Source organism: Dasypus novemcinctus, chromosome 2, assembly GCF_030445035.2.
Source record: "Dasypus novemcinctus isolate mDasNov1 chromosome 2, mDasNov1.1.hap2, whole genome shotgun sequence".
NCBI lineage: Eukaryota > Metazoa > Chordata > Mammalia > Cingulata > Dasypodidae > Dasypus > Dasypus novemcinctus.
Window position 1 is genome coordinate 23289982 of NC_080674.1, and position 27770 is coordinate 23317751.

Below are 27770 nucleotides of genomic sequence, written 5' to 3' on the forward strand. Positions count from 1 at the left end.
TTACAAATGGTTCCACACACAGGAATATGGATTAATACTGAGCATGTATTTGTGGGTGACATGATTCAGTCCCCAACAAGAAGTATAAATGTGATCCATTTCAAACCAACGAAGCCAGAGGACATTTTGCTGAGATGTTCTAAGAAATTCTCTCTTTTTTATTCTGGATACTCTGGTGGGCAGATAGAATGTCTGGAACTGCTATAGCCTTTCCACTACCTTAAGGGAAACTTGATGTGGTACAGTCACATGCAAGAGGATGAAGATATAGGATTCACAGAAAAGGAAGTGGGGTATTTAGATCAAACCACCTGAAGCACAACCTCTAAAGTTTTAATGATTTGAGATCCTAGATCCCTTTTTGGATGCATTTTAATACTTCAGATTTGATTGGGACTTTCTATTGCTTCAAAATTAACATATTTTGGGAAGCCACTAAAATAATCAAACCCTCTGTGTCTTCATATCTAAAATGGGAGTGTAAAACATCAGAAACTCATAGAATTCAATTATGTATTAAATCATGAGTTGAAGCATATGAATTGCTTAGCGTAACTGGCAAAACGAGTGTCCTCATCAAAATGGTTGTTAATATTTTCTCAACTTTATAATGAAGAAATAAGGTTTCCTTCTAAGTCCAGTAATTTGTTGTACAAATTAAAGCAGAATCCAAACCTATCTCTTTTCAAATTAACTCTCCCGCTACTTTAATCTTTTGGTTACAGCATTCTGAAAACTTCACTGCTCTGTCCAAAACCTTCAATGCTGTATCATAAATCACCAGATGTATTGTGAACTCCTTCAAGACTCTTCACAGTCTGATATCCTTCTATTTTCTCATTCAGAAATTTAGCTACTCAGATTTTTCGGCTTCCCTCCAAGAAATTTGTTTTACTAACTGTCCCAATAAACAGTAGTGTCATATACACCTATCACCATCATTTGTCCAAGGGTACATTTATATCCACTCTCTCTCTCTCTCTCTATATATATATATATATGAGAATCATATTTACATATATATAAATCACATATCCAACATATATATATATATGAATCATATAATCTCTCCATTTCCCTAGATATTATACAGTACACAAAAATTTCCTTCCTTCTAAAATCTTACAGTATTCTTTCTGCATCATTTACTTAGTAAACAAAATTTATTCAAAGCTAATTATATGTCACATGTGGCAGGCATTATTTCTAGATGGTAAACATGGGGTGTACAGGGGATGAATAAAACCTTCTGCTCTTTACTTAAATTTCTCCTTCTCATTGACACCTTCCTTTTTCATCCTGTTTAAAATTGCACTTCACAACACTCTGCTCTTGCTATTTTTTTTGGACTAGCACTGCTCCTTTTACAATATTTTATAAATATCCCTTATTTATTCTGCTTAGTATTTGTATTTTCCACTAGAAAATAAAGTCCCTGAGGCAAAGTTTCTTGTTTGTTGGTTCTCTGCTGAATTTCTAATACCAGAACAGCACCTGGCACAGACAAGGAACACATTAAATATTTATCAAATGAATTAATTAATCTATGAATCAATGATATCTTGACACTAGGGGCTCTAAGTCTAAAAGGAGAGACAGACACTGAAAAAGACTGGCATTTTAGTAAAGATTAATAATAATGTACTAAATGCAAACATAAAATTGGGAGAACAGATAAAGTTTTAAGAAGGAATTTCTGGATAAACTAATGTGAAAGTTGAGAAGTAGTTCTCCATGGGGCTGAGTGAACATTATGTGAGAACAGCATAGGTAAGTGCAAAGAATAATATGGGAATGAGATGAGACAGAGGCTTCCTAAAATGACATTATGAAGGATTCACTACTATTCTGTAAGCAATGTGGAACCATTAAAGAATTAGAAGTTAAAATTTGCATTTAAATATCCTTATGTTGACAACAGTAGCATCATCCCGAGGCATTCGTTTGGGAGAACATTTTAATCTGATGCTGAAATACTTCCTGTGAAAATTAACAAGGACCCGGCCTGAGGGCAAACACATGTTTATGGAAAATTATTACTTCACTCTTGGAATGTGGGATTGAAATATCTTTGGGAACTTCAGCACACTATTTGTATTATACAATTGAAAGTATAAACCTCATGTTTAAGATCAGAGAAGACAGATGAGACTGAAATTACCTCATAAAGATGATAGGTGAAGTCAGAGTAGCTTATATTGGCCAAAGAAAAGATGTAAAGTGGAAATCGAAGACAGTTGAGGAAAGATCACTGGAATATACCACATTTAGCAACTGAAAAAAGAATTAGCAATACAAATGAATAGCAATCAGGGAAGGAGGAGCAGAATCAGCATATATAAAAATCAGAACAGAAAAAATGCTTACAAAGGAGGAAATGGGTAACAATCTTAGAGAGACCAAGCGGGGTCAACGTCAATGTACTATACTTCCTTGTGACATTTCCATTATTAAATTGAATTAGAATTTTTTCTCATATATGTCTCTAACTTTAAATGAAATGTCTCCTTTCTCAAACTGATGTTAAAGGTAAGCTAAAGTCTTCTATTTAATTCCATTCTCTAAAATTCATTGATAATTGTAGTTGTTTAATGAAGACAATTTTAAATAACTGGCTGCTTGATAGCTTTGTTGATTTAATGCAATTTAAATTGGAAGTTTTATCCAGTTACTAAATATTTTTTTCAAAATAAATAATATCTGAACACTAAATTTTGTGCTGAAAAAGCAAGAAAGAAATGAAGTAAGGACAAGAATTAATGGAAACTTTTTATGTGGAACAAGATTCTAAGCAAAAGGTGTATCTTTTTATTTGGCACAATTGGAAGAAAGGCTAAAGTTAAGGTTGAAGAGAAACTAAAACAACACCAAGGACTTCACAGTATCAGTAGACAAAAGTCTGAGTTTAGGAGGATTTGATAAGATATTAATTCCTTATTTTCAATCAAAGAACACAATTGAGCTGGTGATAACATCAGAGAAAAGATCCAGTCCAGGCAATAGAGGTTAAGGTCACAGGCCCTGAAGCTAGACTGTCTTGGTTCCCAGCTGTTCATTTTCCAGCTTTGTGTCTATCAGCTTTGTGTTTAATCTCTTTGAATCCAATTCTTTTTGCTGTAAAAATGGGAATATATTGCTTTACCTATACCATAGGGTAGTAAAATTATTGTACAAGTTAATATTGCTAAAATGAATAAAACAGTGCTTGGCATAAGATAAGCATCTTGTTGATTTGTTAAATAAACATGTTTTAGGTTGATGAAACTATTTGTGCCCACTTATTATTAATATTTTAAAAAACAGCCCAAATGCAGTAAATAAGGATATAAAAAAAGTGTTGTTTTTGATGATAATTAGGGCTTTCAAAAGGCATTTTATCAAACATCTAATGACTTACTTGTTTTCTGCATTACCTGTATTCAAGTAAAGTAAAGTTGAATAGTATCATGAGGCAAAAAAACACAAAACCTTTGACTGTGTTGACACAAGGTAGAGGACAGCATGTGTCACAGGATATGGTCCAAGTACTACGGTGTCTCCTTCATCCTCAGGATCTTCTGACATCTTAGAACACACATTGTTTAACTCAGATATCTCCTTGTTTTATATTTTGATTAATTAAACCAGCTAAGTCCATTCCTTTCCATTCTGTGACAACTAATGTGCAAGCTCTTCCTGCCAAACAACTTCTCTTTATGCACTCCTATTGCTACTCTTTATTACAGGACAGCAAAGCAATATGAACAACAACAAAAGAATCTGGGTGTTGAAATTAAACAGATTGGGGTGGACATTACAGCTTGGATACTTAAATTTTTTTTTTTTTGGTGGTGATTCTAAACCTCTCATCTATGAAATGGAAATTATAACTGAATTTCCTAAGTGGTTTGCAAAGATTAAATTAAACTATATTTGTAAACCATCTCCTTTTGTTTTTTGTAGGTCTTTCCCCCATTACTGCCTGATCCCACAACCCATTCTACCACTATATAAACACCACTCATTGTTGAATGTTTCACAGTAATCTCCATTACCTTAATTGAAATCTTACTTTCCACTGATACTCCACTTCCCATGGAACATTTTTGGCCCACCACTACTTTCTTTTAGCTTACCTGTATTGCTCTGATTAACTGATCTCTCCTCCCAAGTAGGAGGTACTCCTCATCTTTATTTGACTTCGCTGAGGCATTTAATTTGTTGGTCCAAAGTTTCTTCGAATTGCCTCTGCCTATGTTTTCCTCAATGTCACTTACACCTAGCTCTCCCCCTTCTTTTCTGATCAGCACTTTTTATTTTTCTTTACAAACTCCTCTTTCTTGTTTTGTCCTTTAAAGGTTTAGTCTCTCACTTCCCCTTCCTAGTTCTACAATCTCATTATCTCACTCATACATGCCTTTAGGTTGTTGTGCTACCATCATCACCATCCATTACTCAATCATAACCATCATTCTATCATTCCAAATCAAACCCTTTATATTTTAAGCCTTGACTCAGCCAAAAGGCCCAATGCCCCCTTCTGTCATCCGTTACAACATGATGCTGCTTTGCTGTGTATTACAGAAATTAAAAGAGCAGATTCAAATCAAAAGTGTCTTGAGAACTATTAATAAAAAAGGCAAATGGATGCAAATCAGTTATTAGTATATTGACAATTCTGACACATCAAGCATTTTCAAGTCTACAGAAGAATGTACAACTCTATTTTCAGTTACAAGAAAGAGAGTAAACTTTTGTAAGAGTAAGGGCCTTACTGTGATAACATGTGTAAAATCCATTAGAATAAAGTCTAGACCTTGTTATAGGCTTACACATTACCTGGAACTAAGTGACTGCCATTATTCATCCATAATTGAAGCCATAGTAGTGTATCATTTTCACAAACTCAAAAGCATGATGGTCAGAAGAGATTGGGCACATTCAGGGGGATATTGGAATTGTCTGGCATGCGTTGTAATGACAGATCCAGGCCATTATCTGTTTCGTCATAACTTACAAAATTACACAAGACAGACTGTAAACTATAATGTAAACTATACTCCACGGTTAGTGGCAATGCTTCAATATGTGTTCATCAATTGTAACAAATGTACCACACTAATGAAGGATATTGTTAATATGGGAAAGTGTGGGAGGTGGAAGGAATGGAATGAGGCATATGGAAAACCCTTATATTTTTATGTAACATTCATGTAATCTAAAGTTTCTTTAAAATTAATAAATTTTAAAAAGAAATTTAAATAAAACAAGTTAAAAAATGTATGATTGTACCCGGTTTTGTAATATTTGCAAAATGGTCACATATCACGATGAGTGCTGATGGAAATAACTTCCAACTGTGAAGCAGAAATAACTGTACCCATTATTGGTTAAATATTCTTAACTGATAGAAAGTTGTGTTATTTTTGACTAAGCATTGTGACTTAATATTTGAATTTTTGCTCCTTTTGCATTACTGTATTTAAATGTAGTATTTAAATAAATTGAAGTTTGATTTTAGTAATTATTACTACAATAAAACACTTAGACACATTTGTTTTGCTAGATTTGTTCTAATCCAATTTATCAGGACAGAAATTCACTGTCACTAAGCAAATTTAAACATTCCTAGATTTCACATGCTTTCTGATCCAAATTCAAAGCACATGACATAGGTTAAGTCAATTAATCTGATCTTAGTTTCTTCATCTATAAAATAGGAGGTTTGGAATAGATGCCTTTAGATTCCTGCACACTAACACCTATAATTATAGACAAAAAGGAAAATAATTGAATTGGTATTTGATGTGATTAACTTTTGATGTGATTACCCTTTCATTTGACAAAGTTTCTCTCCTGAGAATGGAACTAAAGATATGAATTAGAAAGAGTTACAAAATAGTTATCATTCTCTTGGCAATATACAGTTTCACATATTAAAAAAAAATTTACAATTTGGGTAAAACTCACTGAGAGAGAAAAATGACACATACTTTTTCACCATCTTATAGGATAGTGTTCATTTGTTAACTACTCTGAACTTTTCTGATTTGCATATAAAAAGAAGCATAAGATAAAATCATTATACCAGTAAACTATAATTTTTTGCTGCATATTGTATGGAACATTGAACTTAGCCTAATGTAAATAGTTTAGAGGTGTCCCTGTTATTTATATCAAGAAAACGTATGTTGATGCTACTTTAAAGTGTGTGTTTGATGAAAAATAGTATCAACCATGCTATTATTCCCAAATGAAAGCTATGTCTCATGGCTCTTCATTAGTTTTTTATTCTAGCATTTATTACAAAATTTCTCCCATTACACCAGAACCATTCCTTTTCAATATTTTGGTGAATATATCATTACATGGAATTTTTCATATACGGTATTTTAAAAAAAGCTTTCAAGTTGTAAGCTGGCCATAAAATACAGTACAGATTAAAAGATAAAAGGGGATTAAAAGTCTTAGAGCAAGTGAGTTATAGCTAGATGAGGTTACCCATGAATTTATTTTATGACCCTGCCGAAGAAACTGAGAAAAGAGCAAAATGAAAAGTGGGCAGACAGCAGGAGAAGATGCTCCAGGAGCACAAGAGGATTCAGAATATTAAAGTCATGAATTTGATTCATATTTGATTTAAAAGGTAGATGGAAAACTAAATGAAGGGAAATTTTTCCTGGTGCAATTGCAAATTATGTGTTAGTGGTCTTTGAAAAAAGGGCTGGGAGAAGATAAATTTCAGGAAATGGTTTGACGTTCTTGCTACTATTTCAGCAGCTGGCCAGAAGTCCATGTGGCAAATCAGAGTATTAGATACAAGCTGGGTTGAGGTTCATTGCCGCATTCTCCTCTGTTTTAGTTTTCTCAGCTGCTGTATAAAATTCCATGAAATGGGTGGCTTAAGCAATGGGAATTTATTAGCTAACAGTTTTGAGATCAGGAACATGTCCTAAGCAAGACATCTTCAAGATGATGCTTTCTTCCCGTAGACCAGCTTGCAAGATATCCTTGGCTCCACTGCCACATGGCAAGGCATATAGCCGTGTCTGCTGGTCTCTCCCTTCTTCTCTTCCAGGTTTCATTGTTTACAGCTTCTTGTTTTCATGGCTTTTTCTTATGTTCTTTCTCTGTATTCATTACAATTGTAAAGTACTTCTATTCACAGGATTAAGAACGTCCTGGCTGAAGTGGATACATCTTTACTGAAGTAACCTTAGAGAAAGGTCTTACTTACTAGGAGTTAACACCCATAGGAATGGGTAAGATAAAAGAACATATTTTTCTGGGGCGTGTATAGCTTCGAACTACTACTTCCTCCCTCTTTTTAGAGCAGTGAAACTGGGACCACATTTGACAAATGGTGCCATGCAATCAAAATCTTGGAAAGCAGAGTAGTCTGTTCTTTTAATCTCACCCAGCTGAGTAGCTAGGATTCAAACTCATATTACCTGCAGACCATCACGTTCCTCATTGATCACTACTGCTGTGACTTCCTTATTTTCTTTTCTACAGCTTTAGTGAATTTCCTTCCACAGGAGTCATGGGCAGGAATAAGACTGCCTTCTAGTCTGTGCCTCTTGTCTGTTGATGGGGATTGCCCTCCGACTGGGCTATGCTACATGCATAGATTTTTACTTTATTTTCTTTTTTGCCCTGAAGTTTCCTTCCCACGTCCTGTGAGGTCTAGTTAACAGAAAGCAGGACCCCAATGGACCCCATCATTCAGCATTTTCCATTTTGAATGAAAAAACTTCAGGGTTTCAGGGCTTCTGTTTCTTGGACGTTAGACTTGAGTCTTCAATAATTTTCATAATTTCCAGTATACTTAAACACAAACATATCCAACTACATATATAGCAGTTTTCCCTAAAGATACACCTTTAATACCAGGCCATCTACTCAGATACTATTTGAGAGCAAAAAAAAATACTTAAATCTCTTTAATTGTTTCATTTATAAGATACCAATTAAGTTACCACTGTTACGACGGGTAGCACTGTGCTATGCTTTGAGAATATGATGTAAAAAAATTTCAAGCAGAGAAGAAACAAAACCAGACACTTGCAAAATCTCTGCTTTTAAAAAAACAGCAGAGTATAAACTTATTTTATATGCTGTATTTGGTGGTACTTAAAAAATAATTTCCGTCCCCAACTTTTTCCTCTTTCCTAAAAATTGTTGAGTCCTAATAATTAATATCTATTGATTTGCCACAATATCAACTATTGTGCAGAAACATTTTATATGCATAAAAATGGTTTTGCACAATATTTGATTCTACTTCCTAAAATCAGCTCCATTTATAAAAATGCTAAACTAACATTTAAAAGATGAAACAGGTTGCCCAAGGTCATGTCTCCCAGTTAATGGTGGGCAAGCTCTGGCAGCTGACACCAAAGCCAGTGCTAGTAGCCATTAACCCATATCATGTCCATGAAAAACAAGGCCTTTGTAAAGTAACTGAGCTATTCCATTCTATTTGGCCAAACTTCATAAAAACATTACATAAATGTGTGTATATGAATTTCTAATTGAACTTTCATAAATACATTACTCTACCTTCATTTTGCATCAAGTATTCAAGTAGTCTATTTGAGTAATAGATTATTAATCAAATTAAAATTACAATTTTTAAACTTTAGTTTCTCAGATACTAAACAGTACTAATGGATTTATATATGTAAAACAGAATTTTGAATTAACTGCATACTTTAAAACTATACAGAATTTTTCAAAGTAGTTACAGTTATCTAAGAACCAATATATATTGAGGCCTTGTACTTGTGCCTTCCCATGCGACAGATGTGTCCAGGATCACGGGCAACTGATTTTTTGGGTACAAATCACTGCCTGATGATGCTTTGATTTGGACATTTTTTTTCAGTCTCAGAATGGTAATTTATAAATTCTCACTTTTAAAAGTCACCCCATTTTAAGGTATCTGCTTTTGGCAGCCCAAGCAAACTATAAGGTTGATTTTAGTACTGGGAGTGGGGTGCTAGTATTGCAATACCAAAAATGCTAAAAAGGCTTTGTGATTGGGTAATGCATAGTGATAGGAAGAATTACGAGGTGCTTGATAGAAAAGACCTAGATTGCTACAAGAGACTGGTTGTAGGATTATGGACACTAAAGGTAATTCAGATGAGGATTTAGAAGTGCTGAATATGTCACTGCAAATTGGGAGAAAGGTGATCCTTGTTTTAAAGTGGCGGGACTTAACTGAACATGCATCTAGTCAGCCATTTCAGTGCAAGTCAGGTTTTGGATATGCATTTATCCAGAAAGGATCTATGTAAAGACTATTGTCTTATTGTTTGCACTCCAGTGTGCTACATGTGAAACCAACAAGCTTTTCTTTTGCAAGATCTATATGAACAGAACCACTGCCAGCAGGGACGAAAAGGGACAAAAAATGGAAACGTAGAAGGAAAAATGATTTCAAAAGCAGAACTATGGAAGCTTAGGTCCATGGGTTTCAGGATTGTTTGGGATCCATGACCTCATTTTTCTTTCCAATTTCTTTCTATGGGATTGGGAATGTTTATCCTATGAATGTCCCTCCTTTGTACACTGGAAGCAGATAAATTTTTCTCTATGTTTCAAAGGTCCAAAACCAGTGAGGAATTGGGTTCCAGAGCAGATTACTCCTATTACCAATTTTGGTGAGACTTTGTACTTAGTATTGTTACTGAAATGACTTAAGGCTTTGGTGATATTGTGGTAGATTTAATGTATTTGCATGTGGAATGAACATGTATTTTGGGGGTCCAAAGGGTGGAGCATGATGATTTGAAGTTTTATGTAGCACAGAACAGTAAGTTCTTAAAATTAATCCATTATTCTGGGTGTGAATCCATTGTAAGTAGGATTTTTTTGTGAATAGGATATTAAGATGTGACCCACTTCATTCAAGGTGCGTCATCATCTTCCTTCTGGAGTCCTTTAGAAGATAATGACATTCAGACAAACAGAGAAAAAGCCATGGAAGCAAGAAGTTGAAAGCAACAAAACCCAGAAGAGAAAAGAGACCAGCAGACACTGCCATGTGCCTTGCCATGTGACAGAGGAGTCGGGATTGCCAGCAGCCAGTCTTCAGGGAGAATGCATTGCCTGACGATGCCTTGATTTGGATGTTTTTCTCAGTCTTGAACCTGTAAGCTTGTAAGCTAATAAATTCCCACTGTTAAAAGCCACCTCATTTTATGATATCTTCTCTTCACAGTCTAGCAAATTAGAACAAGCCTGGATCTTTTCCTTTAAATTTTGTCATTTAAAAATATAATGGTATTGTATTCTATATATTGAAACTAAGCAAAAGTGTTAAAAAAAAAAAGTTGTCTTTATCTAGACCCTGCATTAGGGTGCATTTTGATACCTCATGATTTATTAAATTTGAAATTTGAGATAAATAAGAGATGCCAAACTGAAAGTAGATTTACAAAGTGACATTTGTAAAGTTTTCTCAAACTATATTGCCAATTTTTTATTACAAAGCTTTGTCTAGGTCTCAGCATTACATTTTCTGTATAAGACAGTTATTATCATCAGAATTCTCTTTTCTTGCCCTGATAAATTACTCACTATTGCATCATGCTGATTGTACCAGGATGGGAAACATTTTTTGTGTGTGTGAGAATTTATATATATATATATATAAATTATATATATATATATAGTTATGCATATATATATATAATTTACTTTATGGTCAAATGCTCACACAGCTACAAACAAAAGATGATGTGATGCAATCTAGGAAATCAACAAAAAGATGTATTATTACCTTATCACTATCTCCATTTCAATTTTTATCAGAAATAAAAACATATTATTTGAACCAGAAGTAGATTGGTTGTATTCCTCTTGCAATTTGCTAGGTTTCTGCATGTTTCCATTTATATTAAAAGTAACACATTGAATGCTAAACTTTTTTAAGTTTTATATTAGGCAATTATGGTAGTTTGAGGCTTTTGTGAATTCCAGAAAAATCATGGCTACCATAGTCAAAGTTGCATGGTATTGACACAAAGATAAACATACTGACCAATGGAACTAAATTGACAGTTCTGATACAGACCCAGGCATATTCAGCCAACTAATATTTGACAAGGCCCCTAAGCCCACTCAAGTGGGACAGAATAGTCTCTTCAACAAATTGTGCTTGTAAAACAGGATATCCATGCCCCAAAAATGAAAGATGATCACCATCTCACATCCTACAAAAAATTCTAGGAGAAAATGTAGGGAAGCCTCTATGAGATCAGGTAGTAAATGATTTCATAAAATTTATACCCAAGCATGAGCAATGAAAGATAAAATAGACAAATAGGACTTCCTCAAAATAAAAAATAAAAAAAATAAAACTATTGTGCTTCAAAGAAGTTTGTTAAAGTAAAAAAGGCAGTCTACACAATGGGAAAAAACTATTTGGAAACCACCTATCTGGTAATTGCCTAATATCTTGTATATGTAAAGAAATCTTACATCTTGAAAATATAAAAGCAAACAATCCATTTTAAAAATGGGCAAGAGATTTGAAAAGCCACTTTTCTAAGGAGGAAAACAAATTGTTAAAAAGACCATGAAAAGATGCACAATATCACTAGCTATTAGGGAAATGCAAACCAAAACAACAATGAAATATCTTCTTACACCTATTAGATTGGCTGTTATTAAAAAAACAGAAACAACAGAAAACTACAAATTTGGAAAAGATGTAGAAGAATAAGAGCACTCATCCATTGCTGGTGGGAAGTAGAGTGGTGCAGCCACTGTGGAGAATGGTTTGTTAATTCCTAGAGATGCTAAGTATAGAATTGTCATCTAACCTGCAATCCCACTACTAGGAATATATCCAGAATAATTGAAAGCAGGGATATGAACAGATATATGTGCACCAAGGTTCATCACAGCATTATGCACAAATTCCAAAAGTTATAAGCAACCCAAGTGTCCATCGAAAGATGAATGGATTTAAAAACTACTGTTATATACATCCCATAAAGAAGAATGAAGTTTTGACACATGCAAAAACATGAATGAATTTCGAAGACCCTACATTGAGTGAAGTAAGCCAGTTACTAAAGGACAAATATTGCCTGATCTCACTGACATGAGCTGAAGATATTGAGCAGGCACCCAGAGGTAGAGTTTGGAATATAGTTTATAAGGAGACAGGGAGTAAAGAGTGGTAAACCAATGCTCAGTGTGGCCAGAATCTGATAAGGTGGATGGAGAATGTTTGGCAATGGATGGGACTGATTTAGGTGCAGCAATATGAATGGGAATGAAAATACTGCAGTGTGAGTGTGAGCAGGGTTGGGGGGTTGGGTTGGGCTCCATAGAGTTGTGGGGAAAACTGGACAAAGGAATATGTGAACTCTAGGGAGGTAGAAGATTGTGGTTTAAAATAAAATTGTGAAAGTGTTCTTTTGGCAACTATGACAGGGAAGGGTCACCAGAGCAGAGTGTCATTGGTGGGGGGATGTGTGGGGAAGGGTGCACCTGGAGCATGTCTCTATGGTGCCAACCAGTGATGCATTTAGAAACTTGACCAAAATAGGGAAAATTAAAAATGAAAATTTGTTTATGACTAAGAGATTTCAAAGCGAGTCGGGAGGTCATTCCAGTTGTTATGCTATGCACATCTCTGGCAGATCTCACTAAATGCCACAATAAACAAAGCCTCAAATAGAGATGCTCCTGAGGGCTCTAGAGACATCTGGCCACTATAGACAACCCCATGAGATCAGCACCCCATCTGTGGGCCTTACCTTGTAATATATAGTAATGTAATATAACAGAGTTTGACTTATTTATAATTTCCCTACACATGATTCTTCTATTCCTTTTATTTGAACCTATGAATAGTACTATATATGTTCCAGAGACTTAAGTCTTTGGTCTGTTTATATGCCAGTTCATCACTGAATCTTAGCAAAGTTGCAGCCAACACCTACTTTCCAGTTCATCAGACTCAACCAGGACAATTAACAAAATGATGATGATGGACAATGCCCATTCCCCAAAACAAAGAACAAGAAAAACAATTTCTTCCATGGTTAGTAACAATGCTTTGATGTTTGTTCATCAATTGTAGCAAATGTACCACACAAAGTAAGATGCTATTAATAGGGGAAAGTGGGAGAAGGGAATAGAGTGGAGTGTAGGGAATTCCCTATATGTTCAAGTAACTTTTCTTTAATCTAAAACTTCTTTAAAAATAAAGTGAAAAAATATAATAAAAATAAATAAGGCATGGGCCCAGGTGGGTCTTACTACTCTTTCTGGATTACTTTATAAATGGGAAGAATATGGGCAGAAAGCAATTCTCAGCTTAGAGAGAAAGCCTTGGAAGCCAGAAGCTAAAATTAATGGAACACAGAAGCAGAGTCTGAAGACAAAGCCACAAAACGGGAGTCTGAAGGCAATGAAGCTCAGAAGAGAAGGAAGAGGCTCAGCAGAGGCTGCCATATGCCTTGCCATGTGAGAAAGGAATCCAGAATCACTGACAGAGAGCCTTTGGGAAGAAAGCTTTGCCATAAGGCTTTGATTTTGATATTTTTCTCAGCTTGAAACTAAACTTTTAACTAATAAAATGGATTGTAAAAAGACAATCCATTTCTGGTATATTTTATTCCAGCAGCTTTTAGAAAATTAAAATATCACAATTCTATGTTTCTGTTTTTAAATACATTCACTTGATTTTTACAACTACTCTGTGAGGTAATAACATTATAATAACCTCTGTTCTAAGTACTTCCTTTTAATTAACTCATTTACTCATCCCCCAAACATGAAATTATTAATATCATCCTCATTTTTCAGATAAGGAAACTAAGGCATAAGACTTGATGTAATTTGCCAAAGTGCACACATTCTAGAACTAGCTTATGAATTCAATCTTGATTCCTGAGCCACCACTCATAAACACTGTGTTACATAGCCTCTCAGTTTATATCAGAATGCTTACATGCATATTAATTTCATAATGGTTCATTCATTCACTAACAGATCCAAGTAAAGTCATTATATATAGGCAAACATAGACTTTAGAGAAAGGTTGGCTTTTTTCATACCTTTATTTTAACTTCTTGTCTTCCAAATTATGAGCCAATATATTCCTTTATTTAAGCCAATTTGCATGTAGTATTAGCAATCCTGGTAAACTATGACAAACTATTTCTTGATTTAATCCCTTATTTTGAAGAAGATCCTGGTATAACTTCCAAAATTGTATTATTATATGTGCACATCCTTAAATTGTCCTTGGAGTAAACTGATCACTTGTTAAATGTGGAATCATTGTTTGAAAATTATCTTAGAATCCATGTTTCTTTGATGCTCTTGAGAAATCTAATATCAATCTGATTCTCTGATTAGAGTAACTAATTTTATTGTGTGTTCTCCATTTTGTTTTGATTTGTCAATATTTTATTTGTTTCTTTTATTAATTTTATTTTTTATTGTTTATTATTAGATATTATTATTTATTTTTATTATTTAAATTCCTCAGTAATTTTTGAAATGACTCTTCATATTTGACATTTTGATATTTAAAAATGAAATCTGAGCAATTTTTCATTTATTACCCTGAATATTTACTAAGTGAAATTTTTAATCTGCAGCTCATATCCTCAGATTTGTGAAATTCTCATGTAATATTTCTTTTGAAATTTTGTATTCTATATTATTTCTGTCTTCTTTATCTGAAATTCTCATTGTCAGATTCCTTGATTGATGATTTATTCTTTTTCTCACATGTTTAAAAATCTCTCACTTTATTTCCTTTGAAATTGTCTCATCTTATATTAAATTTATTTTCATATATTATAAAAAGGCATTTTCTCTAATATTTCTCTTTATCTAATATCTATTCCTATATTTAACAACTTTTTATGGATTTTGGTGGATGTGGTTTAAGACTTCTTATGGGCTAATTGAGTTCCCTCCTTCAGGATGATTATTTTTTCTCTTTTATTTGTTTTATTCTGTTGTTTTCTCAACTTGTTGATTAACTTTGGATTTTGGCTTAATTTTTAAGATGGAACAATAAAACATTTTTTATATAACTGTGTATATCATCAGGGCTTGTCTATTTAAGGCATGCCTTACTAGCCAGTAAGCTCAGAGCCACTGGTGTGCTGTGAATGCATTACAAGGGTGGCAAGGGGTTAATTGTATATGCCCATAAATCAGCCAGTTTGAATTTGAGGCTACCAGAGCTAAGAACCCAGCAGCCTCTGATCAGTTTTCTCCAGTGTTCTACCCAAACGTTCTCATTATCTGTATGTGTTGCAATGTGAAAAGTGGTGGAAAGGTTTCTTTAGAATTTTCAGACTTATTCTTTGTTTTTTCAGAACTTCTGAAGACATTCCATTCACATTTCTATTGTTATTTATATCTTTATCTCCTCATATTAGAATTTCTCCCTGGTGAAATTTTTTGTGAATCTCCTATATTTATCCATTCATTAACTCCTTTTGAGTTCAACTTTAAGCCATTATTTGTTATAGAAAATAAAAAATTCAAACAAGAGAGAATATATGACTTAATTGACAGAAATAAAGGAAAAGTACATAACCACTTTAGCAGTTTGGCATTGTTTATGAATTCCAAAAATTGATATTGGATTATGACTGTAAACTGGTCTGTTCCTCTGGGCATATGGCCCTTTGATTGAATTAAATTCAGAAGTTTCACTTTTACTTTATTAAATTAAATTAGGCTTTTGATTCAGCCACGTCAGTAGGACTTTGAGTCTTTGCCCCTTGGTGGGCGGACACACAAAGAAGGAGAACACAAAGGTATAGAAAGAGCTCCATAGACATGGCAAAGGCCCCGGGAAGAGAGGTGAGCCTGATAGTCTATAGCTGACCTTGTGAAGAGAATAGGGTAGCTGAACCCAGAAAGAAAGGAATCTCGCGGGGAGAGACAAGCCTTATGCTAACCTTTGGCTGAGAACAGAAGGAGCTGGGACCATGGAGCCTTAGGAGAAAGAAGTCTGAACCCTTGTATAGACCAGCAGCCATCTTGCTTCAACACGTGGGTGAGACAGTACCTGTTGTGGTATCTTGAGTTGGACTCTTTAGGGCTTTGTAACTGTAAGCTTCTACCTCAAATAAATACCCTTTATAAAAGCTGACACAGTTCTGGTATTGTGTATCAGCTAGTGCCCTTTTGACTGACTAATGAAACCATATTATAAAAGCTTTAATAAAGTTAAAAATATGAGAAAATAACTGGAGAAGAGGTTAATTCCATTGTGATAGACCAGATAAGAATTCTCTAACTACTTAGAATCACAAAGATACTATCTCATCTTTTCTTTCTTTGATTTTTGATTTTTCAATCTCTCATTCTACAATTGCTCTACCTAATCAACTATAATATTCATTTAAGTTCATAAATAATAATGAGCCAACACCTCTCAAATGACCCTGCATCCTGCTGTTTTTTATAGACATAGCTTTTCTTAATTTTTTTTGCCTTCTTTGTCCATTTTCTCCTGTCTTCATTCCAAACCAACTAAAGTCTGTTGTCCACTGGTAACCAATTGTTTCAAACCTGGATTCTTTAAGCTTATCTGAATCTTTCTTTTACACCTATATTTAAAGGTCACTTTATCTTGCTACTGACTTCACATTTACCAGAACTCTATTATCACGAGGTTTCTGTAAGTCCACAAATGCCTCTTTTATTCCTCCTGAATCTCAGGTCACCTTTTTTTAGCCACTTCTGTCTATCTCTATAATGATTTCATTGCTTGAGTTTCTACCATTCATTCCCTCATGCTCAACCCCCCAGATATGCTGCCCCTTTTATCTGAAGCATACCTCCCTTCTCAAACCCTATGCACTCATCAACTTCCTCCTTATTTGATATCACCTCCTTTAAGAAAGTTTCTCTAAGTTTGGTTGGGGTACCTTTCTTTATGCTTTGACAGCTTCTTATAATTTTCTTATGAAATAGTTAGCACTCATTATGTTTAAGGAAAATAGCACATTGTTTAGGTAAAAAACATTCATTTGAATTTTGAAATTTTAATCCATATATTTCATATCACAGGGTTGTAAAATATTAATAGGGCTAGATATTTAAAATACTATGAATATATTTTTACAATTGAATTTACAATAAATTTTCAATTGAAAAATTTGAAAACAAATTCAAAAAGCTGTTTTTTAGGTAAGTTCAACTTTCCTATTTCTTTATTTTCCTTCAAAATCTACTTGTTTTTGCTTTGAAATCTATGACCCAGTATACAATAGAGATAAAGCCTATTTGCTACACTTTTTTCAACAAGAATTTCTTTTGAAATGTGTATAGAGAATCATAGGATTTCAGAGTGTTAAGGAATCTGAGAGGTCATCAAATGCAGCTCTATACAAGGGTAAATATATTAAAAGTATAGCAAATGAGCAACAGTAATAACTATAACTATGATTACTTTCACTATAATTTGGACCCCCACTCTATGGCAGGTGAGCATTGTACCACGATATTAATAAATGACTGGCAAACAATCATCCTGTCTCTGACCATCAGTGGAAACATGTGACACATCTGTTGGTTAAACAGACCTTCACGCAGTTTAAATCTGGCCTCCTGTAATTTTTACCCACTATTCCCTGTCCTACCTTCTGGAGTCATTATGAATCCATAGCTTGTATGATGACATTCAAATATTCAAAGTCAGTGATTACGTTCCTCCTTAATCTTTTCTTCATCAAACTGAACATACACAAATTCTTAGACTATGTTTTATATGACATAACTTCACATCAGGTACTTTCTTGGTCAACCTCACCTTATTCCCCTGGTGCTGCGAAATATCATTCCTGTCAACTAAAAGTTCATGAGTTGTAAACAAATCAACCCCAGATTCACTATATTGTGTGGGCACAATAGCTTCTCTTTGAGCAGTTTGAGGAGTAGATGGCATAAGCAGGAACTGCCACACAGCCAGTTGATTTAGCTCTGGATTTTCCTTCAGCTTTCTCCCATTAGTCCCAATTAATAAGGCAATATTGAACACTCCCTCCAAATAAATAAGTCTAAGGGTGTAAAATAAAAGACAACGATTGTAAGGAGAGTTTGAGAAGAGGTCAACTTTAGACAGGTTTGGTGTGATAGCTCTTAGGCAAAAGTGAAAAAAAAAAGTCAGATTCTATGTTGATGTCAGCCAGAGTATTTATCAAATTTGAGAAAAGATGTGTGCTTTCCTTTACTTATTATTTTTTACCCATAAATTTGTTTAATATTGTGACAGTTTGAAGACTTTGTTAATCCCAGAAAAGATCGCATTGTTAAAACTAATCCATTTCTGTGGGTGTGAGACCTGTTGATTGCAGTAGATTCAGTTAAGGGAACTTTGATTTGATTAGTGTGATTGGATTACTTTGGGACCTTTGCTTGAGCTACATCAGTAAGGCTTGACCAGGTTAGGTCTCTGCCTTCTTCTGGAGTCTTATATAAACTGAGAACTGAAAGCAGAAACACAAAGAGAAAGACAGCTGCCATTTTTGCCCTGCAATGTGATATAGGACTCCAGGATGAACCAAAGTTGAGAGAGAGGCCTAGTGAAACGGTGAGAAGTGAGAAAGAGGCCAGAGGCTGGAATCAGTGGAGTGCAGAGGCATAGAAAGCATTCCCTGAGAGTCTAAGTCCATGAAGCATACAAAGCTGAAGAGATGAGCCATGCCACATGTTTGATCACTCACAAGTTGAGCTTGAGGAGAAAGAGGCCTGGAGGAGAAGGCAGATGGAGAGCTACTATTTTAATCTTACCACATGACAGGACTCCAGGATCTGCCAGCAGCTAACTTTTGGTGAAACGGTGTTTCTGATGATGCCTTTATTTGGACATATTCACAGCCTCAAAACTGTAAATTTTTACCCTAATAAATCCCCATTATAAAAGCCAACACATTTCTGGTAATTTTTGCAATGGCAGACTTTAGAAAACTAAATGAATATAAATCCATATTATTAAATGTTAATTTCTTCATTGGAAATTTAGAGACTTCTTAGCTTGCAGGCTTTAAGAAGGTAATTACTGGTTAATTGCAATCACCCCACCATTAAGTCTAGATAATATATGACCTTTATAACACCACAAGATGGAAAGTGCCTAAACATTCTCTTCACAGATAATTAAATTAACACATATTCCAAACATCTAGAGGCTATTTTTGTTAATACTTTCATGTATCATGTTATTGTCATTTCTATACAGATTTTAAGTAAAATCGAAGGCATATTATTCATACAATATCATAGCCTGCTTTTTAAATTTAACAAATGTATTTAAATTTGACATAAATTTTAAATAAATTTTAAATTCAGTATTGTGATTTGATCACCATTCCTTTTCAAATATTATTAAATGACATGACTTTAATATATACATAATATCTCATCAAATGAATGATCACACTATCTTTTAAAAGTCAGTACCTTATTTTATTCATCTAGTTTGTTTATGCTTCCACCATTTTATATAAGGACATAATGTACAATGTTTATGCTTTCTTATTAAACTGACACATGCCAGAGAAGTGATTTCTTTTTAAATAATTAAATATTTAAAATAGAAAAGCATATCTGATTATATATTTTTCATGGGAAAATTAATGTTATAGAAGATATTACCCTTATATTTTAATTAGAAAAATATAAGATCTACCTGCCTCAATACACAGAACATTTATTTTTTATTTCTTGAAAAGTTTTTTCAAAACAAAGTGACACCAGCATTTCCTAAAATATAATAATAAAATAGAATTGGACCATTAAATAATGATTTTCTTAATTTCTGAACCCAAAAATATTTGAGATATTTTTCTTCTAAATGTTCTCATAATTTAGCAGAAAAAAAATGTGAAGAGAAGGGAGTGCTGATTTCCAGCTCACAATCAGGCATCATTTCAATTTAGATCAGGAGGACAGCAAGTCTTGTTGCCTCTAGTTTTAGCAAAGCTTTTGTTGCCTGCACCTGGAGATAGAGAGGCCTACATTGCCTTTGTGGGGCTTATCATTTGAAGGAAAAATATTGCCAATACATGTTCTGAAGCTAAACTCCTGAAGCCATTTTTATAGAAGGAATGTGCGATACAATATTTTATCTAAAGAAGTCCCTTTCCCATCTACGTATCCACCTGTCCGTAGCGTTGATAACACATGCCTCCTGAGCCATCGCTATTTTCAGTACTGCACAAAATCAGGAAGACGTATTCTCCAGCTCTTTAGCATTCCAGACATCACAAAGATATGATTTTTTGCTTCATTTTCTCTTTCTCTGCTATAGGAAACTTCCATATCCATAAAAGCAATATTGCACTTTCTCAATTTAGATGAGGAGGAATGGCTGCATTTGTCTAAAACCATCCTTGTGCTAGCATCGGGAAGAACAGTTGCTGTTCTTACCCCACACTGGCAATATTTGACTTCCATTGACTAAAGAATCTGGGAAAGCATCAGCTGTAGTCTAAAGCACTTCCTCTCACAAGGTAAAAGATATCTGAACTATGAAATGTAAATTTCAAAGCTATATTCTTTATTTCAGGAACTAGGAGAAGTCGATTTAAGTAATTTCCTATTAAGGGAATCAACTCCAGAAAAAAATCCTGATGTTCCCTTTGCCAAAATACAGTAAACACCCACACTTTTGAGTATCTGTGTGCTTCTTACGTGTATTTCACTTTCAGGATCTAAATGCCTACTATATTTTAATTGTTGTTTTTATTTATTTATTTCTCTCCACTTCCCCCCGTCCCAGTTGTCTATTCTCTGTGTCTATTTGCTGCGCCTTTGTCTGCTTCTGTTGTTGTCTTTGTCCGCTTCTGCTGTTGTTAGCAGCATGGGAATCTGTGTTTCTATTTTTGTTGTTTCATCTTGTTGTGTCAGCTCTCCCTGTGTGCTGGCACCATTCCCGGGCAGGCTGCACTTTCTTTTGCGCTGGGCGGGGCGAACTCCTTGCGCTACGTGGGTGACACCCCTTCGTGGCAGGGCACTCCTTGCGTGCATCAGCATTGATAACGGGCCAGCTCCACATGGGTCAAGGAGGCCCGGGGTTTGAACCACGGATCTCCCATGTAGTAGACGGATGCCCTAACCACTGGGCCAAGTCTGCCACCATATTTTAATTGTTAATATTTGTTTCCTTCACTCTTTTCCCCATCTCCAGCACTGAGCACATTTACTCATTGGTTGCTTGAATGACTTAATAATGAATTTATCACTGAAATTCTTGATTATTTCTTTTATGCTATAGATGTTCAAAGTCAATTATTCTATAGTTACATTTAATAGAAAATAGGAGAAAAAAAAAAGAACCACAGTCTTACTTTTCACCAATAATCTGACTAAGAAATAATTACAGTAAACATGTTTCCCACATGATTTCACTATTCTAACCTCTACTGGCTTCAAATTCAGTGGAGGGGGATAACCAAAATTGTTTTTTTAATGTGTCTATTTTTATTCTCATGTGTGTAAATATGGGAATGACCTACACCCATTAAAACAGAATTTTAGAGAGTGGTTCTACTTTTGAGATTTTGCAGAAGATATCTATATAATGTAAAAGAATGCTTGTCATTCTGAAATATCGGAAAAGTGGAATTGCTCATTAAAGCTCAATTTATAAGACTGCATCAAAAATGCAAGGGTATTGTCAGGTATAGTTTATGTAGGTAAATATAAGTTGTACTATTTTAAAAATAAAGAAAAATAGAAATTTTAAAGAAATGTAAAAATAAGGAAGAAATTTGAGAGAAAAATCTGATTTTTTTATTACTGACATATCTGTTGGCAGTTTTATCCAAATTATATAAACAACTTTATATCTTTATTGAATTCCAATAAGCGATGACTATGTCTCAAAAATTTTGCTATATTAATATATCTAAAATTCCTTCACAAAAGAATGTCCCAACGGTTATATACTGAGTTAATTTTGTATATTTCATAACTGAAATTTATACTTCTATGTTAGATAAGAGCTTTTTCACTTTGGAAGAGCATAACCTCTGAGATAAAGTAGAATTTGGAAATAATTGAGTTCAGGAAAATACATACCTAGATATATAATACTGCTTGCCAATTCCCTTATTCATCCAAAACAGTTATTTTACAAATTTAGAATTTTCAGGCACAACTCTAACTTTATTAAATTTAGCAAGGAAATATTAACAATGCATCTTAATGAACTCAGAATTATTGAACTAGGAGTGATCTACGATAAAAACTACTTTTACCTTCCATTTTAGAGAGGAGAAAAATAATCAAAGAATGTTGAATGTACTACAATACATCACATGACTTAGTACTATCACAGTCTGGAGAAGAATCGTGGCCCTTTGATTCTCAGTCTAGTCCTCCTTCCTCTGCCTACGGATAAATGAATAAATGAATAAATAAATAAATAAAATTCTTCCCACCATCAACATTTGTTATGTGAGAGAAAACTGTGAGTGCAGTTTAATGATGTGGCTAATGAAGCAAGCACAATCACAAGTAGTAGATTTTTGTATCATTTTCTGTGGCAGCTTTTCCTAATAAGTAATAATTTAAAATGCTTATCATAGACTAAATATTGAGATAAGAAGTCAAAACTTGAATTCAGTCATCTATATTTGGATGTGGCCAAAGTAGCAGAATTTACCTATGTATGGGACAATAAAATTTCCTTCAAGCAAATCAATAGCCCATGATTAAAGTTTCTATTTTTATTTAAGCTTCCTCTGCTAAATGTACTTTATTAATTATTTGGAAACAGGAAGAAAATATGTGGCTAGATCAAATCAGAAATTTAAAAGAAGGAAGCAAAAGAGGAAAAGATAGAAATAAAGAAAAGAAAGAAGCAGATGTGTGCTTAATACATGACTACAGATTTGATTTCTCTTAGATTTGTTTCAACTCAATATTGAGAAATTTAGTCAACCAGGACTATTATGCCAAGATAATATAGTATTACATTCAGTTTTGAATCTATTATAGTTTGTTTGGCTTCAGGTTATTAAAATATTTTAAAATTCTTATTTTCAGCAAAAAGTAAGAATGATTATATGGTCGAACTCTATTTGGGGAATAAAAACGCATAACCTTTTGAAATGACACCTGTGATAATGTTGTTAGTTATGGCATTTGTTTTAGTTTAATAATAGAAAACCAGTGATTGATAAAAAGCTTCTGGATTTAGTCATATAGATATTTCGCAATGCTCAGAGGGACCTAGTTATCCACCATGGCAATGAGTTGTTTTGCTGGCTAGACAAGATTTTTCCTGGTATGCAACAAAGCTGTAGTGAATGGTGGTTTTATGGTGACAGTCATAATAAGTTCCATACTTATAGTATTCAGTATTGTCACTTTTCTTAGATTCTCTCAATCACATCCAGTCACTTACTTAGGTTCAGGGATTAAATCGGATTTTAAAAGAAATTAACTTTTCTCTTTCAGGAGTTTATAGTCTAATTTTAGTCACCAGGGGATTAAAAGCCAACAATTATTCTTACAGCAGAAGCTCCCAATGCATACTACAAACTGTTTCCATTTAAATATTTTGATAGGAAACTTTATGTTTATTAAAAAGTTTTTGTCAAAGTAAATTTATCTATGAGGGTAATTCTTTTCTGGAACTAATGGAAAATGAGTTGTGGGCTCTGACCTATGGCCTTTCTGACCCTCAGGGAAATGATGACTGTACCTAGCTTGATCTTTGGAAAAGCAAAAGCAAGATATTCGTCTCTGTATTCTCCCCCACAAAACCTTCTTGTTCCAAGAATAGGCACAGCACCTTTTCTGAAACCGTAATGTAACTAATGGAATAACTATATACCAAAATTTAATGATATGATACAAATTAATGATGAGAAAGAAAATTCAAAACACCAGAAATAGTTTGCATACAATTGGTCTTGCCCTGGATAAAAGGATTAAGTCCATCAAATTTGCCTTTCTTCTCCCCCATCCCCATTCCTACCCTTTTCCAGTCACAGTGACAACATTCTCCTACAGCTTTTTCTTGTCTGTTTTTGAACATCAACACTCTGACCAATATCTCATATGCACTGTGCTATAAATAACAATAAGTTTAGATTATTTTCTTTCATGTTGGTTGTGAAACTTCAAGCGTGGATGGACCATTCTAATGGATGTTTGCAGAAACTATTTAGTGGACGTCATCAGCTATGGATGAAGGCAGAAGACAGATTTAGAAATAGCTCCAATAGAAATTGAAAAAATAAATGGCCACAATAAAAGGGAAAGGTGGGGCATGGGAGGACAGAGCCAAATTGGGCCCAGAAAATCATGAGGAGTTTAGAAATGGATACATCACACTAGTAGGGCAAATCCAGAGAGTAGCACAGTCACACCTAGAGAAGTTTCTATTTGTGTTTTTTTTCTTGCTTGCTAAACAGCTGTCACTAGTTATACATGACAATGTCCTTGAATCTTTGTTGCAACACTAGAAAAAAATGAACTTTTTGTGCTACTCAACTTTTAAAAAATATAAGGAATCCAAATATGTGTGTAATTTTGACAGATCATTACTGCAAAATATGCATGTGTCAAATCATTTTGCAACTCAAATTGTTTTGAATGGGTGTTGTGTATTTTCATATCTGCTGACATTGAAATGCATATCATGGAATGTAAGCTTTAGGATGAATTATATTACACTTCCCTCACCACGGGTTTTGTAGCTTAGTAGAGTTATAAAATAATCAATTCATAAGGGAAACATATTACCTGAAATGATTCCTTAAACAAATACCTGCAAGTAAAAATTTTCTCTTCGTTTTTGTCATTAACTCTTATCTTGGAATAAAAATTTTTACAATACTCACAGAATAAAGAAAAGATTAAAGAGGGTCATAATTTAATTAATGCCTGGGACAGATAATGTACTATATGCCAGTACATGGGGATATGTGAGAGAAATAGACCTTAATTAAAGTAAAATAGGTGTTTAATAGGTGTAGAAAGACACATTCACATATACTCATGCACTCACAGACACCAAAAATAAACATGCATTTTGAAATAAAGTAAAACTTGCTTTTTTCACACTGGTAAAACTATTTATGATTTTATCTAAATCATGTAAGGACCACTGTGCCTTCTTTTAATTTAGAATACATTCAAGGCCTCAGGAATACTTTCTTCACCAAACTCTAAATCCAGGCCAAGTTTATTCCTTTTTCATCTTTATCCCTTAAGTAGAATATAAAGAAATCTTACAATACCTTATATTTATTTAAAATCTCTCTTTCTCTCTCTGGATGAACTGTGACTGTTTCTCACCCCTTACATAGCTCGCATACGTATAAAATCACTTTAGAGAGTAGAGGTTTTTGATAATATTTGTTCAACTGAACTAAATTGTAAAGTAAAATCACCTACCAAGCAAATAAACTCAAAATGGACTGAATTTCAGGGAATTATTATTTATTAACATCCTATTCTATTATTAATTAGTTGACTTTTTAGAATATTCATCTTTTCTCTTTATAAAATGGGAAGTGGGAGAGTATAGCACAGATTGAGCGCAGAGTTAGTGTAAGCATATGAGTGAATTAGCATGAAGTGTTCGAGGGTGCTCCTGCAGAGAAAAAGGAAGTTTACCTTTTCAATCTACCCTCCCTCACCCTACCCCAAGGAATCCATGCTTTGGGGACATTGTTGGTATTAATGTATTGCTCTAAGAAAAAAGTTGGGGATGGATTATATGGTCCAATATGGGAAGAAAAAACTGAAATAAGTAGGCTAGACCTGTTACTGGGTCTAGAGAGAGAGAGAAAAAACAGTATTCTCCATCCGTATGTCCTATGAGTGCAGAACCTTTTTGACCCATTGTATCATAATGGGCACATTCTTCCTTTAAACTGTCCAGAAGTAGGAATTTTCCCCAAAGTTCCATATTCCAAAGCAACAATTTGGGAAATGAAATTGTGATAGAAGCCACACTGCAGCTCTTTCTTTCCTCAGAACCTAAATTAGCTGCTGACCTTAGATGTCAGCCTCTTGCCCTGAAAAGTGATTCAGGATTTTGTTTTTTTTTACTTCTTTTTTCCGAGTTTTCATTGCTTATGTGTATAAATACTACAGATTTTGGGGTGCTGATCTAGTGCCCTGCCACTGTGCGGAATTCATTTGTTAGATCTAGGAATTTTGTTGTGGATTTTTCAGGATTTTCTGATATAGGATCAGGTCATCTACAAATAGGGAAAGTTTTAATTATTCCTTTCCTATTTGGATGCCTTTTATTTCTTTTTCTTGCTGAATTTCACTGGTAAGAACTTTCAGTACAATATTGAATAACAGTGGTGACAGTGGGCCTCGCTGTCTTGTTTCTGATTTTAGAGGGAAAGATTTCAGTCTTTCACTACAAGATAGGATGTTAGCTGTGGGCTTTTAGTATATGCCCTTTCTCACGTTGAAGACCTTTCTTTCTATTCCTACTTTTCTAAGTGTTTTTATCAAGAAAGGGTGCTGAATTTTGTCAAATGCCTTTTTGCCATCAGTTGAGATGATCAGGCACTTTTTCTGCCATTATGGTAATATGGTATGGTATATTAATTTATATTTTATGCTGAGCCAACCTTCAAATCGGGGACTAAATCCCACTTGATCATGGTGCATAACATTTTTAATATAATGTATTAATAAATTAATTAAAATAATATTAATTATTCAGTGTGCTAGTATTTACTTGAGGATTTTTGCATCTATATACATAACAGATAGTGGTCTCTTGTTTACTTTAATGGTTGTATCTTTATCAGGTTTTGATATGAGGATGATGTTGGTTTTGTAGAATGCATTAGGGAATATTTCTTCCCCTTCAGTTTTTTAGAAGAGTTTGAGCAGAATTGGAGGTAAGCCTCCTTGGAATGTTTGGTAGAAATCTTCTTTGAAGTCATCTGGTTATGGGCTTTTCTTTGTTGGGAGGTTTTTGATGATTGATTCAAGCTCTTTACTAATTATTGTTCTACTTGAGTCAATGCAGGTAGTTTTTGTGTTTCTAAAAATGTGTCCATTTCATCTAGGTTACCTAATTGACTGGTGTACAGTTGTACATAGTATGGTATCTTTAGATAGTCCTTTATGTATCAGCAGTGTTGGTAGTCATGTCGCCCTTTTCATTTATGATTTTCATTATTTGTATCATCTCTATTTTGTTCATCAATCTAGCAATTTTACTGGTCAATTTTACTGATTGTTTCAAAATTCTACTTCTTGTTTTGATGATTCTCTCTATTGTTTTGTATTGCTGTTGCTTGATTTCTATTTTGTTAATCTCCACTTCAATTTTGTTATTCCCTTCCTCCTGCTAGCTTTGGGCTTAGAGTGCACTTCTTTTTCTAGTTCTTTCAGTTTTAAGGTTAGGTCTTAAATTTGAAATCTTTTTTTCTTTTTAATGCAAGCATTTAGAGCTTTAAATTTCCCTCTTAGCACTGCCTTCACTGTGCCTTCACTGTATCTCATAAGTTTTGTTATGTTGCATTTTCATTTTCAATCATCTCAAATTATTTCCAAATTTTGCTCGTAATTTCCTTTTTAATCCATTGGTTGTTTAAGAATACATGGCTTAATTTCCAAATATTTTTGAATTTTCCATTTCTCCCTCCATTTTTGATTTCCTGCTTCATTCCATTGTGGTTGGAGAATATACATTGCATGCGTTTAATATTTTTGAATTCATCGAGACTTGTTTTGTGACCTAATATATGGTCCACTATGAAGAATGATCTATGTGCATTTGAGAAAAATGTGCA

At 34.0% G+C, this 27770-nt stretch overlaps 1 protein-coding gene across 2 annotated transcripts in view; it reads right to left on the bottom strand.

Annotated features, from left to right (window-relative positions):
* Positions 1-27770, bottom strand: part of CDH12 (cadherin 12) — a 1117721-nt gene that overhangs the window by 143832 nt on the left and 946119 nt on the right. The window lies entirely within an intron of this gene.